The following is a 16,387-nucleotide window of genomic DNA, read 5'->3' on the forward strand; positions in this document are numbered from 1 at the left end:
GTCATGACATGCAGCGGTGAAGGAGGCACATGAATTTTTTCTACATAGATTTGGCATTTATGACATCTCTTGGTGTAATTGACATAGTCTCCCTCCATTGTGGACTAAAAATACCTGAATCTCATAATTTTCCTGGCCATTGTAAAGCCATTAGCGTGTGTCCCACAGACGCCCTCATGGACTTCTTCCTGGATTTTCTTAGCCTCTACAGCGTCTACACATCTTAATAGCGCTTGATCCTTTCTTCTTCTGTATAGAATCTCCCCATCTAAGACATATTCAATGGCCAATCTTCTCAGCGTCCTTTTGTCATTCTCACTTGCCTAGTCTGAGTACTCACGATTCTTCACGTATTGCAATATATCATGATACCAAGGGTGGTCATCTTTTTCAATATTGTAACAGTAAGCTAGAGTTTCATAAATGCTCATCTGGATGGGTTTGACATCTTCTTGTTTGTTCACCTTGATCATGGAAGTCAAGGTGGCCAAAGCATCGGCCATCTGATTTTCGTCCCGTAGAAGGTAGTGGAAAGTAATGTCATCGAATTCTTTAACCAATTCAAGGATAAGTTTCTGATAATCGATCAACTTGGAATCTCTGGTCTCCCATTCTCCCTTGAGTTGATAAATCACTAGCGCAGAATCCCCATACACCTTTAGCACTTTAATCTTGGGCTCTATGGCTGCACGGATTCTCATGATGCACACTTCGTATTCTGCCATGTTATTCGTACAATCAAAATCCAATTTACTAGTAAATGGATAGTGATCTCCATTTGGGGATACCAAGACTGCCCCGATTCCATTACCCATAGCATTTGACGCCCCATCAAAGTTTAGTTTCCAGGGAAGTTCCTCCAGAGCACCTTCTTCAGTGCTAGAAACACACATCAGGTCTTCATTCGGGAAATCAAAGTTCAAGGGCTCGTAATCTTCCAAAGCTCTACTGGCCAGAAAATATGCTATTGCACTCCCTTTTACTGCCTTCTGATTCACATAGACTATGTCAAATTCAGAGAGCAGAATCTGCAGCCATCCTTCCATTTAAAGTTGTTGACTCCATCATGTACTTCAAAGGGTCTAGTTTTGAGATGAGCCAAGTAGTGTGATACAACATATACTGCCTCAACCTTCGGGTTGTCCAAACCAGGGCACAACGTAACTTTTCTATCGGTGGATATCTTGTCTCACATTCAGTGAACTTTTTACTGAGATAGTAAATAGCTTTTTCTTTCCTTCCTGACTCATCATGCTGACCAAGTACGTATCCCATGGAATTCTCAAATATTGTCAAATACAGTATCAATAGCTTGTCGGAGTTAGGTGGCATCAGCACTGGAGCGTTGGATAAGTACTGTTTGACCTTGTCGAAAGCCCTTTGGCATTCTTCATCCCATTCACCTGGGTTGTGTTTCTTGAGGAGGCGGAAGACAGGGTCACATTTCTCAGTTAATTGTGAAATGAACCGAGCAATGTAATTTAATCTTTCTAGAAAGCCTCAAACCTCTTTCTGGGTACGCGGTAGAGATAGCTCTTGTATGGCTTTGACTTTGTCTGGATCAACCTCAATCCGTTTCTCGCTAACCACGAATCCGAGCAACTTTCCAGACTTGGCTCCGAAGGTACATTTGGCTGGATTGAGTTTTAGCTAGAACTTCCTCAACCTTGAGAACAACTTCCTCAAGACTTGTACGTGCTCCTTCTCAGTTCGGGACTTTGCGATCATATCATCGACATAAACTTTGATTTCTTCGTGCATCATGTCGTGAAACAGGGTTACCATGGCCCTTTGATATATTGCCCCCGCATTTTTTAATCCAAACGGCATCACCTTGTAGCAGAACGTGCCCCACATGGTTACATATGTAGTCTTCTCCATGTCTTTAGGATGCATCTTGATCTGGTTATATCCTGAGAAACCGTCCATGAATGAAAACAGTGAGTGTCCTATCGTGTTGTCTACTAGGGTGTCAATATGAGGCAGTGGGAAATTATCTTTCGGGCTGGCTTTGTTCAAATCTCTGTAGTCCACACATATTCGCACTTTTCCATCTTTCTTAGGGTCGGGGACAATGTTGGCTACCCAATCTGAGTATTTTACCACTTTTAAAAATCCAGCGTCAAACTGCTTTCAAACCTCTTCTTTTATTTTTAGCAAGATGTCGGGCCTCATTCTTCGGTGTTTTAGCAAGATATCAGTGTTCAACTCAGGCATATCTTGGTGTGACCATGCGAAGACATCTTTGAATTCTTGAAGTAATTCAATAAGGTCTTGCTTCATCTCCATGGTGATACAAGTTTCGATCTTCACCTCTTGTCCCTCTCCTAAGCTCACAATTTTCACTGATTCTTTGTGAGGTAAGATTTGTTTCTCGTCTCATTCTACTATCCTCAACAAATTGGGAGATAGGTTACAGCCTTGGTCATCTTCGAAATCCTGAGAATCCTCCATACACATATCTCTCTCAAAAGGAGATTCTGAGCCACTAGCAGTGTCACTCGTATCATTGATATCTGGGACCTGTTATGAGGATGAAGGAAGATACAAAGAATCAAAAAAATTCAAGAACACTTATCTGTATGGTATGATTATGAATGAAGAATGAAAGAATATTTAGAAGAATGTTTGAAGAACAAAAGAATCCGAGAGTAATCATTTTATAATATGATTATGAGTGAAATTGAAAGAATGAAAGAATATCTGCTCAAAATGATAATAGCTGTGCATTTCATTGAAATATCTTTTTTAAGCATAAGTCTATTTCACAAAAGATTCTTATTACTCCTAGGCCTAGAGCAATTAGTGTGTTTTGGACATTACTCTGAGTCAGTTCTAAAAACTACAGGAATCTCTTCCGCAGTTCAGTTATCTAGAACACTTCCAGGTATGTAGGGGCAAATGCCCGACAAGTTTTCTCCTTCAGTCTCTTCTTCGTATGTGGCATTGATGTGCAAGCTTTCCAACCTTTCTTCTATGGCTTCTTTCATTGGCATGCCTCTCTCGGGATGAATGATTCCTCCGGACACAAAAGTTTTCGATATATGAGGGAATATCATTGGCTCCCATTTGATTTCCTCCCCCTTCAACCGTACTCTCCTTCTTTCTTACTTTTTTTCCAGCTTTCTCCTTTGTCTTGCATCTGGCTTAAATTCTAAGCCAAATCGGTCTCTCTTGTCCTTCAATGCCGGCGTTTTAATCCTTCATTGGAGATGTCTCCCAAGTCATCTTCTGGGTAGGGCCCCTTTTCCAACCATCAACTGTAGGCTCATCCTCGTAGTTTTGGACAATTTCGACGTCAGAATCTTGTTTCCCTCGACAATGAACATCGCATTAACAAATTTCAAAGGCTAAAATGAACATTCGGTTGCTTCATCATCTGTCTCCAAATAGGGCGCATTACTGCTTACAGTTGCAATGATATCTTCTTCAGTATTAATCGTTATCAACTGCCCCTCTGATACCAGCTTCAACTTTTGATGGAACGATGGAGGCACTGCCCCAGCTGAATGTATCCAGGGCCTTCCCAATAAACAGTTGTATGAGGGCTTGATATCCATCACTAGGAAATCCACCTCATATGTGTTTGGCCCGATCTAAAGAGGTACTTCGATTCTACCTATCACCCTTCTCTCCGTGCCATCGAATGCTTTAACTATGTTCTGGCACTTCTTCATGTGAGAGCTGTCTATGGGTAATCTGTTTAGCGTAGTAAATGGCAGGACGTTCAAGGCTGACCCATTGTCAATCAGTATGCCTGGCAGCGTATACCTCTTACAGCGCATTGTAATGTGCAAAGCTTTAGTCGACCCCATGCCACCGGGTGCTATCTTGTCGTCATTGAAGAAGATATAGTTGTTGGCACTTATGTTGCTAACCAAGATGTCCAGCTTGTTGACGAAGATATCATTGGCAACATATGTTCCATTCAAGACCTTCATCAGCGCGCTGCGGTGGACCTCTGAACTCAGGAGTAAGGCCAATACCGAAATATGAGCTAGTTGTTTACGTAGTTGTTCCACCACACTGTATTCGATGTGCTTTAGGAATTTTAAAAACTCCTTAGCCTCATCCTCGTTAACTGGCTCATTGACAGGAAGTTCAGATTTAGTCGCTTTTTCCTTCAGCTCTTCAACCACTGGAGCTTTTCCTTTTACGGGTTGTGCCTTCTCACTTGCTGTATCGTAACGTCTCCTGCTACGTGTATAGGAGCCCCTATCTTAGTCCTCTTTTGAAGTTTCAGCCAGGCTTTCCTTTCCCGAAATCGTCACGTTGCAGTCATAATTCCATGGGACCCTTTTGCTGTCTTTGTAGGGGAAGACTGCAGGTCGTTGGATTATGACCCTCAGTGGCATTTGCACTCTAGATTCATTATTTTTGGGTCGTGATATGATGACCACGAGGTAGTTAGCTGTTTGATTCTGTGCCCTCGATTCTCCCTCCGATGCACATATATCTCTCTCTCTAGGGTTTTTTGCTTCTTCATAAAACTCCATTTCTTTATTGTTCATCATGTTTTGTACAAGGGCCCTGAACTCCACACACTCTTGGATTTCATGCCCCACCAAATTGTGAAACTCGCAGTAGTTCCTCTTTTTTTCAGATTCTTTTCTCGAATCCAACGCGATCAATCCTCTCTTGACCATTTCCTTCCATACCCGTCTCAATAGGGTTCTGACTTCTGCAACCTCACATTTGATCTTCTTGTTCCTGCCTTCGCTTATCCCGTTCACTCCTTGGTCGGTATGATTGGGGAGAGGGTTTCCTACTACATTGGGTACGGTTGGGTCGTCAAACCTCACAATCCCTATTTTAATGAGTCTTTTGACTACTTTCTTGAACACGATGCAGTTTTTGATCGAGTGCCCGGTGATTCTCGCGTGGTATTCACATTGGGCGTTTGTGTCATACCATTTGGGATACAGTGGCTGCAGTGGCTTCAGGTAAAAAGGGGATACTACATGAGCATTGAATAGGTTCTAGTACAGCTCCCTATACGTCACGGGTATATGGGTGAACTGTGGCCTTTCTGTGTTCTCCCTTGCGTTGGATTCTTGTCTCACAATGCTATGTTGATGGGTGGTCACCGTCTTTGGTTGATTTACGGTGAGTGACTTAGACTAGCCCTTGCCGAATGTGCTCTGTTGTTCACTTCATTATCTCTTTTCCTCGGGGCTGACTTTCTGGTACTTTCTCCTGCTTCTATTTTACTGCTCCATACAGCTTTTTCAATCATTTCACCCATCATCACTATGTCTGAGAAGCTTTTGGTGGCACTTCCCAACATATGAGTGATAAAAGGGGCCTTCAAGGTGTTGATAAATAGCATCGCGGTTTCCTTTTCTAGAAGCTGCGGCTGGACTTGTATGGCAACTTCTCTCCATCTTTGTGCATACTGCCTGACACTTTCATTTGATTTCTTCTCCATATTCTGGAGAGTGATCCTATCAGGAGTCATATCCGTCACATGATTATATTATTTCATAAAGGCCTGAGCCAGGTCTTTCCATGAGTTAATTTTAGCGCGGCTCAATTGGTTATACCACTTAGATGCCGCCCCAACCAAACTATCTTGAAAGTAGTGAATTAATAGTTGGTCGTTGTTAACGTATCTCGTCATTCGCCTGCAAAACATAGTGATGTGAGCTTTAGGGTAGCTCGTTCCATTGTATTTCTCGAATTCAGGCATTTTGAATTTGGGGGGAAGGACCAAATCTAGGACCAAACTCAGGTCCTTAGCATCAATCCCTTGATGATTATCTGCGCTTTCCATAGCTCTGAATTTTTCCTCTAGCCATTTACAACGTTCCTCTAATTGCTTCTGTGATTCCATCCTTGACTTTTCTTCTTCTGCAACTTCATCCAAATCGGGAACGGGTGGATAATTCTGGTTATTAACAAGGTTATAGCTTGAGCCGGCTTGGAAATTCATCGGTATCGAAGCTCCGGCCTGAATCTGCTGAGGAATGATCGTAACAGATGGTCTTTGTAGATTAATCTCGGGCTTTATCGGTACATGTGTCGGAGTGAATCCAGGGGGTATTGAGGATCTTCATTAGTTTCCTCAATATTGTCCATAGGGCCCTTTCCCTTATCCGTTCTTCCAATCAACAATTGGGATAACTGACTCATCATCTCTCTTTTGGATTCCATCATTTGCTCCTTCATCTCTCGCTAAATCTTGGCTAGCTGCTCTTGCATCTGAGACTGCATTTGTTCCTGCATGTCCTTTTGCATTTGCTCCAATTTCTCAAGTCTTTTATCCATTGACTTTTCCTTGTACCGTAGGGGTGCGTAGTTGGATGGTTTTCGTTGGTTTCCAGATTACTGAAATGATTTTTAATTAATTAGAAACCTTTTATGACCTTTAATGCATAATGATGTGATGTAATGCAGATGCATGAATGCAAAAGAGGCATCAATTTTGATTCAATTCATTTTAGAAAACTTCACTAGAAAATAAAATTCTTTTACGTAAAGTTGAGTTACAAATAAAATTTTGCTCTAACGCTCAAATTCTTAATTTTCCTAAGCAAAGAGGCCAACTCCTGCCCTCAATCTGACTCCAACTCATACTTTACGCTCAGTGTGTCCACCTGTATGGCTAAAGCTTACAAGTAGTTAGCTACCTCCCGAATCTGGGTTATGGCTTCCCCCATAAGGTAATCCCTATTTCTGACTTGGTCTTGCGCATGGTGAAACTGCTCTTTCCAGCGGTCCTCATTTGCCTCGAAAAATTGAATCCGCATCTCACAGTTTTGCAGTGACACTTCTAATTCTTCTATTTTTCCTTTCATTTCCTCTATCATGCCCAAGCTTTTCCTCAATTCCATTTCGGTGTTACAGTTTTGGTACTAATGAAGAGACTTCTCGAGTTCTGCCACTCTAGCCTTTAATTCACCTCGTTCATTTCTGCTTTCTGACAGACTCTTCTCTAAATCTTCATTTCGAGCCTGAGCTTCTTAGAATTTCGTTTCCCATCGATCGGCCTTGGTCTTTTCTTCTCAAATTTCATGGCGCCATTGTTCGAAAGTTTTACCTAACCCCGCAGTCCTCATAGATAGGCGTAGCTTCTTATAATCAGTCTTCAAGCTGTCTAGATCTTCTTCGGCCTTAATTTTCCCTTTTCTCCACTTCTCAGCCTCTGACCTCTGGACATCAGCGTCTAATCTCAGGTGTATCTTCTCTTCCTCCAATTGTTCGATTTTTTTTCCAAACTCTGAATTCTTCTTCTCGAAGTCTTGCTTTATAATTTCCAACTCTGACGGGGCAATTTGTAATTGTTCTACCGTAGGTCGGGAATCTTCCAAGTTTGTCCTAGGAACATTATCATTAACCCTCTTCCTAAACAATCCATCATACTCGGGCGTCACCATGGAACCGACAAAAACCTCTTCATCCAACTAGTTTGCTTCCAAGCATCCGATAGCTCCCGAACTTTCTTTTTATAATGGGCACCTTTAAAGGAGAATTCGCACTGAGCAAGTCCGTAGGTCGTGGGTACAAACTACCTCGATTTATATTGCCTTAGCACAAGCAATGGAGTATACCCAGTAGCTCCCCAAATTCCTAACAACGGCACCCAATCAAAGTTCCCACATCGATACATGATCTCATCAGGAACCATCCAATAAGCTCTCCACTCTATATCCCCCTCCTTGAGGTTTTGAAGAATTTCCATCCACTTCTCCTCCGAGATATCCTCTCTCCTTTGTATGGTTGCCTCCTCTTTTAACGGGGAATAACCTTCAGAAAATACCCAATAAGAAATTTTGTCTACCTTTAAAAAGTGCCTATGAAACCACACCATCAATAGTTGTGCACATCCAATAAACCGCCACTCGCCTGTCTTCCAACACGTGCTCAAGGATCTGAACATCTCAGACAATATTACTAGTACAGGTGTGATTCCCTTCTCAAGACAATCAAATAGGTCAATGACTACCTCGTCCACGTGCCTCAAAGCCTTAGGAAAAATTACCAACCCGTAGATGCTTAAGGCGAAGATATCGACCCTCTTTCTTTCATCTGGATGCGTTAAAACCAAATCTTGCAAATTCTCCAAAGGGATACATTTACTGTCTCCCTTTTGTTGAATCTGAGCAGTGACCTAAGGCTCGCTCATCCCTGAAATGCTCATCAATTTCTTCGTGAAAGTCTGACCATTAAAAACCCTGGCATAAGTCTTATTAACTTGAGCTTTCGGACACCTGAGCAAGGTAGTGTATTCTTCCATGGTAGGTACTAAATCCACTTCTCCAAAAGTGAAACACTTGTAAGTAGAATTCCAAAATTGCACCATGACTCGGAACAGATGTTTGTCCACTCTAATTTCTAGCAAGTAGGATATATCACCATAGCTTTGGTAGAAGAACTGTTTGGTCCCTTCATCCCAACGAGCCCATATATCTCTCAACTCTTGCAACTCATTCTGTGCGACATTAACGCGAGTAAATTCCTGCAACTCTGATGTATACCCTTCTACCAAGCTATCCCCTTTCTCTGATTGTAGCTTCTCTGACCATGAGCGAACGGCGGCATTATCCTCGACTTTACTAAGAAATTCATTCTCCATGTCAAACTTTCTAACTTAGTAATTGAATACGAATCAACACCTCCTTTAGTATGCAATGTCATGCAAAACATAATCAAAACAAAACACAGGTTAGTTGTGACAGCCCAAAATTGACCCTAGTCGGGAAGTGGTTTCGGGACCACAAAACCGAGTCATAAAAATAATTGATTTCCATATTCTATGCTTATTATGTGTGTACATGAGTATGTGGAAGTTTCATTCTCCAATTTTGCCAATTGCATGAGAAATTATTAAATAGGGATTGATATGAGACATGGTGAAAATATGATAGGCTAATTTAAAATGGTCTATTAATGCATGTTGTGAAAATGATGGGTTTGCATGTCAAATTACCCAAAATTTGAGCTAGTGGTTGGCCATGCTATGGGTGGAAACATGTTGGGAACATGTTGGCCTAGTGAGGTATGTAGGAAAAAAATAAAATAAGGGGCATGGGCATAAAATAATGAAAAGGAGTATGATGAATACAAAAAAAATGTGTGTAGTTGTTTCCCCCCCCATTGCCGTGAGCTAAAGAAAAGAAAGGAGAAAATTTTTGTTCATCCTTTCTCATCTTCATTTAGCCGAAACTAGAAAGAAAAAAACAAAGAAAAAAAATGCTCATCCTTTGGTTCATCCTTGGCCAAAAATTTTAAGGAGGAAGGAAGAAGAAAGGTTGAAGAGGTTCGGCCATGCATGTAGCTAGGCTAAGGTATGTTTGATGATGTTCCATGAGATGCATGCATGTTTTAGTTGTTAGCTTGAGTTCTACCTAGCCCATGGTCTAAATCTTGCTATGTGATGGAAATGACACTCGGCCATGGATGCATCATTCTTGGTTGATGTTTGATGTTGTGGTGATGAGGCATGAGGATGAGTTAAGATTCGGCCTAGGTGGAGTTTGTGTTAATGCCATTGCATGCTAAATATGAAGCTTGTTAATGATGCATGTGATGGTGGCTTGATGATTCTTGAACCTCCTTTTTAGCATTTTTGAGTGAGCACATATGTGCATTGGTTGCTAAATGGAGAAGAATCGGCTAGCAAGTTGTGTGCTAAGGCCGAATATAACTTTTGCATGTTAATGAGCAATGCATGTGTTAAATTGATGGAAAGGGAGAGGATGCTTTACTAGTGTGTATATGTGTGTATTAGCCAAGTTTTGAACTTGAAACAAAAGGGTGTTTAGTCAATACAAGTGACCATACTTGTAGAATGTATTAAGTGTTGAAATCGGCCCCAAAATAGACATGCATATTCGGCCAAGGGGGAAAAATTAGCTAAAATGTTGAGTTTGATTCATGATTCCGTACATATGTGACTTTAATGTCTAATGTATAAATATGGGCTAAGTGCCTTGTGTTCCACTTTTCGATGCTCAAATGATTAAATCAATTTATTTGTTTAATTAAGCTCAAGAGCAAAGGGGAACTAAATCCGATAAAGGGAAGGAAAAAGTGGTCGAATAGCTATCGGAATCGTTCGACAACACCCGAGGTAAGTTCTTGAGTAAAAGAGCTTAAATTATGATGTGATTAGATCATGTTTTGAGCAAATTAAAATCATGCTCTTTGTGTGGCTATTGAGCCGAATTTGCAAGAATGATAAATGTCTTGTGTTTGAGTTTTGCTAACGAAAATGAAATACGACTGGGCCATGATTTATTGTTAAATGTGCATGGTTATTTGAATGCTGTCCGGGCTAAGTCCCGAAGGCTTGTGCTAAGTGACAATATCCGGACTAAGATCCGAAGGCATTTGTGCGAGATACTAATTCCGGGCTAAGCCCGAAGGCATTTGTGCGAGTTACTAAACCCGGGTTAAGCCCCGAAGGCATTTGTGCGAGTTACTAAATCCGGGTTAAGTCCAGAAGGCATTTGTGTGAGTTACTAAATCCGGGTTAAGTCCCGAAGGCATTTGTGCGAATTACTATAACCGGGCTATGTCCCGAAGGCATTTGAACGAGGAGCTATATCCGGTTAAATTCCGAAGGTACGTGATTTGGGAATGAATGAACTTGCTGTAAAATTCCAGTTAATACTCTCGAAACATCCCAACATTGAGGTATGTTTCGTATGTGCTTGAATTTAGTTGAGCCCTTACAAATAAGTATTCGCTCAGTGGATAAACGAGCTACCGGCCTTTGGCTGAGTTGATCTTTTGTGTATGTACATAAGGGTTGATAATGTGAACAAGTACGATATCGTAAATTTGTGCATATGAAATTATCCGTTTAGCTATATGAATGCTATACTTTTGTTGTGCTGGAATTCCTTGCTCAAAACTTACTAAGCATAAATTGCTTACTCCGTTTCATTGCTCCTCTGTTTTATAGATTTGGTTCTCCAGCTATCGGACTCGGGATCTTAAGGTCAAAGTCGCCCACACTATCAAAGCCCCTTTTGGTACAATTTTAGTTGAACTTCGAAATGGCATGTATAGGACTACCCGTTTGTTGTGGGTCGTGGACCCTTTGGACTTGTATAAATTTGGATAGCCATGCGAAAATGGCTTATATGTGTTTGAGCATATTGTTATAATCATTTGGTGTGGATATGCTTGACAAGGATTGGCCATGGGGATGGTTAATCACTTTCATAAATTGTGCTATTTATGCAAAAAGGGCTAGTTGAATCATGGAAACCATGAAATAGGTAAAGTCTACCTTAAAGGCAGATGCTGACAGCAGCAGTGATGTAGATTTGGAAAATCACTAAAAATAGTAGGAAGGGAATTAAATAGTGAATAAATTATGTAAACAAACCTTGATGAATCTACTTTCATAGGAAAATAACGAAACAATCATACGGACAGTATGTTAAGAGATATTCAGGTTCTTGTGAGACAGGGCCAGAACGGTTTCTGGATTTCCTATTCCGACTTTGGAAATTCATTATAAATTAACCAGAGATAATTAGGAGTCATACCATATATGGATAGATTCCTCTCTGAGTCTAGTTTCTATAGAAACAAACGGTATCAGTATTGAAGCCCTGTACAGGGAGATACCCAAGTCGTAATGCGTAAAGGTCAGGGTAGTCGATCCCTGTAACATGGGAGACTTTGACTAATAAACTCTACTAATTTGCCCGACAAAAAATTCTAGAAAAAAATATGTAGATGGTAATATGAGTCTAGTTTCAGGGAAAATTTACGGAACTGGATTCTGAGTTGTGAAACTCAGATATGATTTTTAAAGCGACTAGTACGCAGATTGGCAGTGTCTGGGAAATTTTTTTATAAGGGGCTTAAAGTCTGTTAACACCTCGTGTTCGACTCCGGTGTCGGTCTCGGGTTCGGGGTGTTACATTTGATTGGTATCAGAGCTACGGTTTAGTCGATTCTAGGACTACCGTAATGCGTTGGGTCTAGCTATACATGCCATTTTATGTGATTACTTGATAGTGTGGTGATTTCTGACAATTGTAAATGTGTTTATTTATAGTAACGGATCCCGATCCCGACCGAGAGGTAGCTGATGATCTTGAGAGTGTAGCGCCTGCTCCCGCACAAGGGACAATGCTGGCGGACTCTCAACCTAATGCTAGTAACCCGAATGAGGTAGCTAGACAAGCTTTCTATAGCGTGATGAATGATTGGTTCAACCAATACATTCGAACTAATACGGCTGTTCCACAACCTCCATTCCCGACTAATACCACCCCCGCACCTACAATACCTCCGGTAACTGACCAAATAAGGTTAAATAAGCCTCCAGTTGACAGAATCCGAAAACATGGGGCTACTGAATTTAAGGCTACGGATAGCGACGATGCCGAGCAAGCTAAATTTTGGTTGGACAACACTATCTGGGTACTCGATGAGCTATCTTGTACACCCGATGAATGCCCAAAGTGTACTATCTCCTTGCTACGCGATTCTGCCTACTATTGGTGGAGTACTCTGACTTCTGTTGTGCCCGAGAGCAAGTAACTTGGGAGTTTTTCCAAACTGAGTTTCGGAAAAGTATATCAGTCAGAGATTTGTTGATCAAAAGCGGAAGGAATTTCTTGAGCTTAAGCAAGGTTCCATGTCAGTTACTGATTACGAGCGAAAATTTGTTAGACTTAGTAGATACGCTCGGGAATGTGTTTCGTCCGAGGCTATCATGTGTAAACGCTTCGAGGATGGGCTGAATGAAGATATAAAAATGTTCGTTGGCGTTCTTGAAATACGAGAGTTCGTAGTACTGGACGAGCGAGCTTGTAAAGCCGAAGAGCTTAGAAAAGAAAACAAAAAGTTGATGAGGGAACTGGAGAGTTTCGTAAAAGATCTTCGGGAAAGTCTCTTCAACAGGCATCGAAGAAATTTCGAGATGATGTGGGCTGGTCGAGAGGCACTTCGGGCCTTTTTAGACGAGATCGTGATTGACCCCCTGTGGGTACACGAGGCACTTCGGTCGCCAGTGTTGGGAATGAACGTCGAGACAGAACGAAATGTCGATATTGCGGTAAATGGCATTCGGGGAGTTGTAGATTCCCTGACCGCTCCTGTTACAAGTACGGATCAGTTGACCACTTCATTAAAGATTGCTCGAGGTTGTCTGAACAGAATGTAAATCAGAGTGGGAAACCGGGTGCTGCCACTGCTCGAGGTAGACCATCTGGAAATACGGGCAATGCTAGTGGCGGCCAGAGAGGATCTAGAGATGCTACGAACAGATCCGAGGCTCGTGTGTCTGCTAGAGCTTATGCTATACGTGCCCGCGAGGATGCTTCTTCGCCTGATGTTATTACCGGTACTTTTACTCTCTTTGATACTAATGTAATTGCTTTGATTGACCCCGGTTCTACTCATTCTTACATATGTGAAACCTTAGCATCCAGTAAGACTTTACCTATTGAGTCTACTGAGTTCGTAATTCGGGTGTCAAATCCCTTGGGTCGTTACGTGCTTGTCGACAAAGTGTGTAAGAAATGTCCCCTAGAAATTCGAGGTTCCTGTTTTCCGGCGGACTTGATGCTTTTGCCGTTTGATGAATTTGATGTTATTCTTGGTTTGGATTGGTTGATCGCGCAGGATGCGGTTGTGAATTGCAAAAGCAAGACTATTGATTTGAGGTGCGCAAATAACGAAGTAATCCGAGTTGAGTCTACGGACTTGGAGGGGATGCCAGCTGTAATATCAGCATTGTTGGCCCAGAAATATGTAAGAAAAGGGTGCGAAGCATACCTTGCGTATGTACTGGATGACAAAGAATTAGACAACAAACCCGAATCTGTGCCGGTGGTTTGTGAATACCCGGATGTTTTTCCTGAAGAATTACCGGGTTTACCACCTGTTCGGGAGGTAGAGTTTGGTATTGAGCTTGTACCTGGGACTATGCCGATTTCGATAGCTCCGTATCGTATGGCACCAACCGAGTTAAAAGAGTTGAAAGCTCAGTTGCAAGAATTGACGGATAGAGGTTTTGCTCGACCAAGTTTCTCACCTTGGGGTGCACCAGTATTGTTCGTGAAAAACAGAAGGACAGAACCATGAGGTTGTGCATTGACTATCGTCAACTGAATAAAGTGACGATAAAGAACAAATTTCCGTTACCGCGTATCGATGAATTGTTCGACCAACTGAAGGGAGCCTCAGTGTTCTCAAAAATAGATTTGAGATCGGGCTATTATCAGTTGCGAATTCGAGATTCGGACATACCCAAAACTGCCTTCAGAACGAGATATGGTCACTACGAGTTCTTAGTGATGCCGTTTGGGCTCACTAATGCCCCTGCGGTATTTATGGATTTGATGAATTGGATCTTCAGACCATATTTGGATCGGTTCATAGTTGTGTTCATTGATGACATCTTGGTCTATTCAAGAGATGAGACTGAACATGCTGAGCATCTGAGGCTAGTGTTGCAAATTTTGCGGGATAAGCAGTTATATGCTAAGTTCAGTAAGTGTGAGTTCTGGTTAAGAGAGGTTAGCTTCTTGGGTCATGTGGTATCCGCATTGGGTATTCGAGCTGACCCGAGCAAATTTCAGCCATACTTAACTGGAAGCCTCCAAGAAATATTACCGAAGTTCGGAGCTTTTTGGGGCTCGCCAGTTATTACCGACGATTTGTCAAAGGTTTCTCGATGATAGCCACACCAATGACGAAGCTACTTCAAAAGGATGTTAAGTTCGAATGGACGGAGAAATGTCAGAAAAGTTTCGATCAACTGAAACTCATTTGACTGAAGCTCCAATTTTAGTGCAACCCGAATCAGGCAAAGAGTTTGTCATTTATAGTGACGCATCCCTACTTGGGTTGGGTTGCGTATTGATGCAAGAAGGTCGAGTTGTGGCCTATGCATCGAGACAATTAAAGCCACATGAGAAAATTATCCGACCCATGATCTTGAACTAGCTGCCATCGTATTTGCTTTAAAATATGGCGACATTACTTATTTGGTGAAAAGTGCCATGTATTTTCGGATCACAAAGTCTCAATATTTGATGACTCAAAGAGACTTAAATCTGCGACAAAGACGTTGGCTTAAGTTGTTGAAAGATTACGAGCTTGTCATTGATTACCACCCGGGAAAGGCTAATGTGGTTGCGGACGCCTTAAGCCGGAAGTCATTGTTTGCTTTACGAGCAATGAATGTGCACTTGTCTGTTCTACCCGACTATGTGTTAATAGCTGAATTAAAAGCCAAACCATTATTGATTCATCAAATTCGTGAAGCCCAGAAAGTTGATGATGAATTGGTTGCAAAACGGGCTGAGTGTGCTCCGAACAAGGAATTGGAGTTTCAAATTGATGATGATGATTGCTTGAGGTTCAGAAGTCGTTTGTGTGTTCCAAGGAATTCGGAACTCATTTCGATGATTCTGAACGAAGCCCATTGTAGCGAATGTCAATTCACCCGGGGAGTACGAAAATGTACAACGATTTGAAACGTTGGTTTTGGTGGCATGGTATGAAACGAGACATCTCCGACCTTGTTTCGAGATGTTTAATATGTCAACAAGTGAAAGCGGAACATCAAGTGCCTTCAGGATTACTTCAGCCGATCATGATACCCGAGTGGAAATGGGATCGAGTCACAATGGACTTTGTGTCCGGACTGCATTGTCAACAAGTAAGAAGGATGCGATTTGGGTTGTTGTCGATAGACTGACTAGTCGGTCATTATCCCGTGTTGATTTTCATGATACTAGTTGATTCGTTCTCAGTTGTGATTCCTATTTCTATGTGGATAGGATCGATTCACTCGCGATTTGGATGAGTTGTAGTGAGCACTGTTTACGTGGTCATTGGCATACTGGATTTGAGTTGCATCCTCGAGTTCAGTGGTTCATGGGAACGGTATTTACCTTTGATTGAATTCGCTTACAATAATAGTTTTCAATCAAGTATTAAGATGGCACCTTACGGGCTTTGTACGGTCGTAAATGCCGTACACCATTGTTTTGGACCGAGCTCGGTGAAAGTAAAATTTTCGGAGTTGATTTGATTAAGGATGCCGAACAGAAAGTAAAGGTAATCCGTGAAAGTCTGAAAGCAGCCACAGATCGTCAAAAATCGTATGCGGATTTGAAACGAAAGGACATTGAATATCAGGTGGGAGATAAAGTGTTCCTTAAGTTTCGCCTTGGAAAAGGTACTCAGGTTGGCCGTAAGGCAGTTGAGCCCGAATTCATTGGGCCGTACGAAATCTCCGACGAGTTGGTCCGGTTGCGTATAGATTGATTTCGCCCCTGATCTCGAAGATTCACGACGTCTTTCATGTTTCGATGCTTCGACGTATCGATCTGATCCATCGCAATTAGCCCATCAGAGGTTGAAATTCAAGCCGATATGAGTTATGAAGAAGAGCCGATGCGTATCC

The sequence above is a fragment of the Gossypium hirsutum genome, chromosome A10 (assembly GCF_007990345.1).
Source record: "Gossypium hirsutum isolate 1008001.06 chromosome A10, Gossypium_hirsutum_v2.1, whole genome shotgun sequence".
Classification (NCBI taxonomy): domain Eukaryota; kingdom Viridiplantae; phylum Streptophyta; class Magnoliopsida; order Malvales; family Malvaceae; genus Gossypium; species Gossypium hirsutum.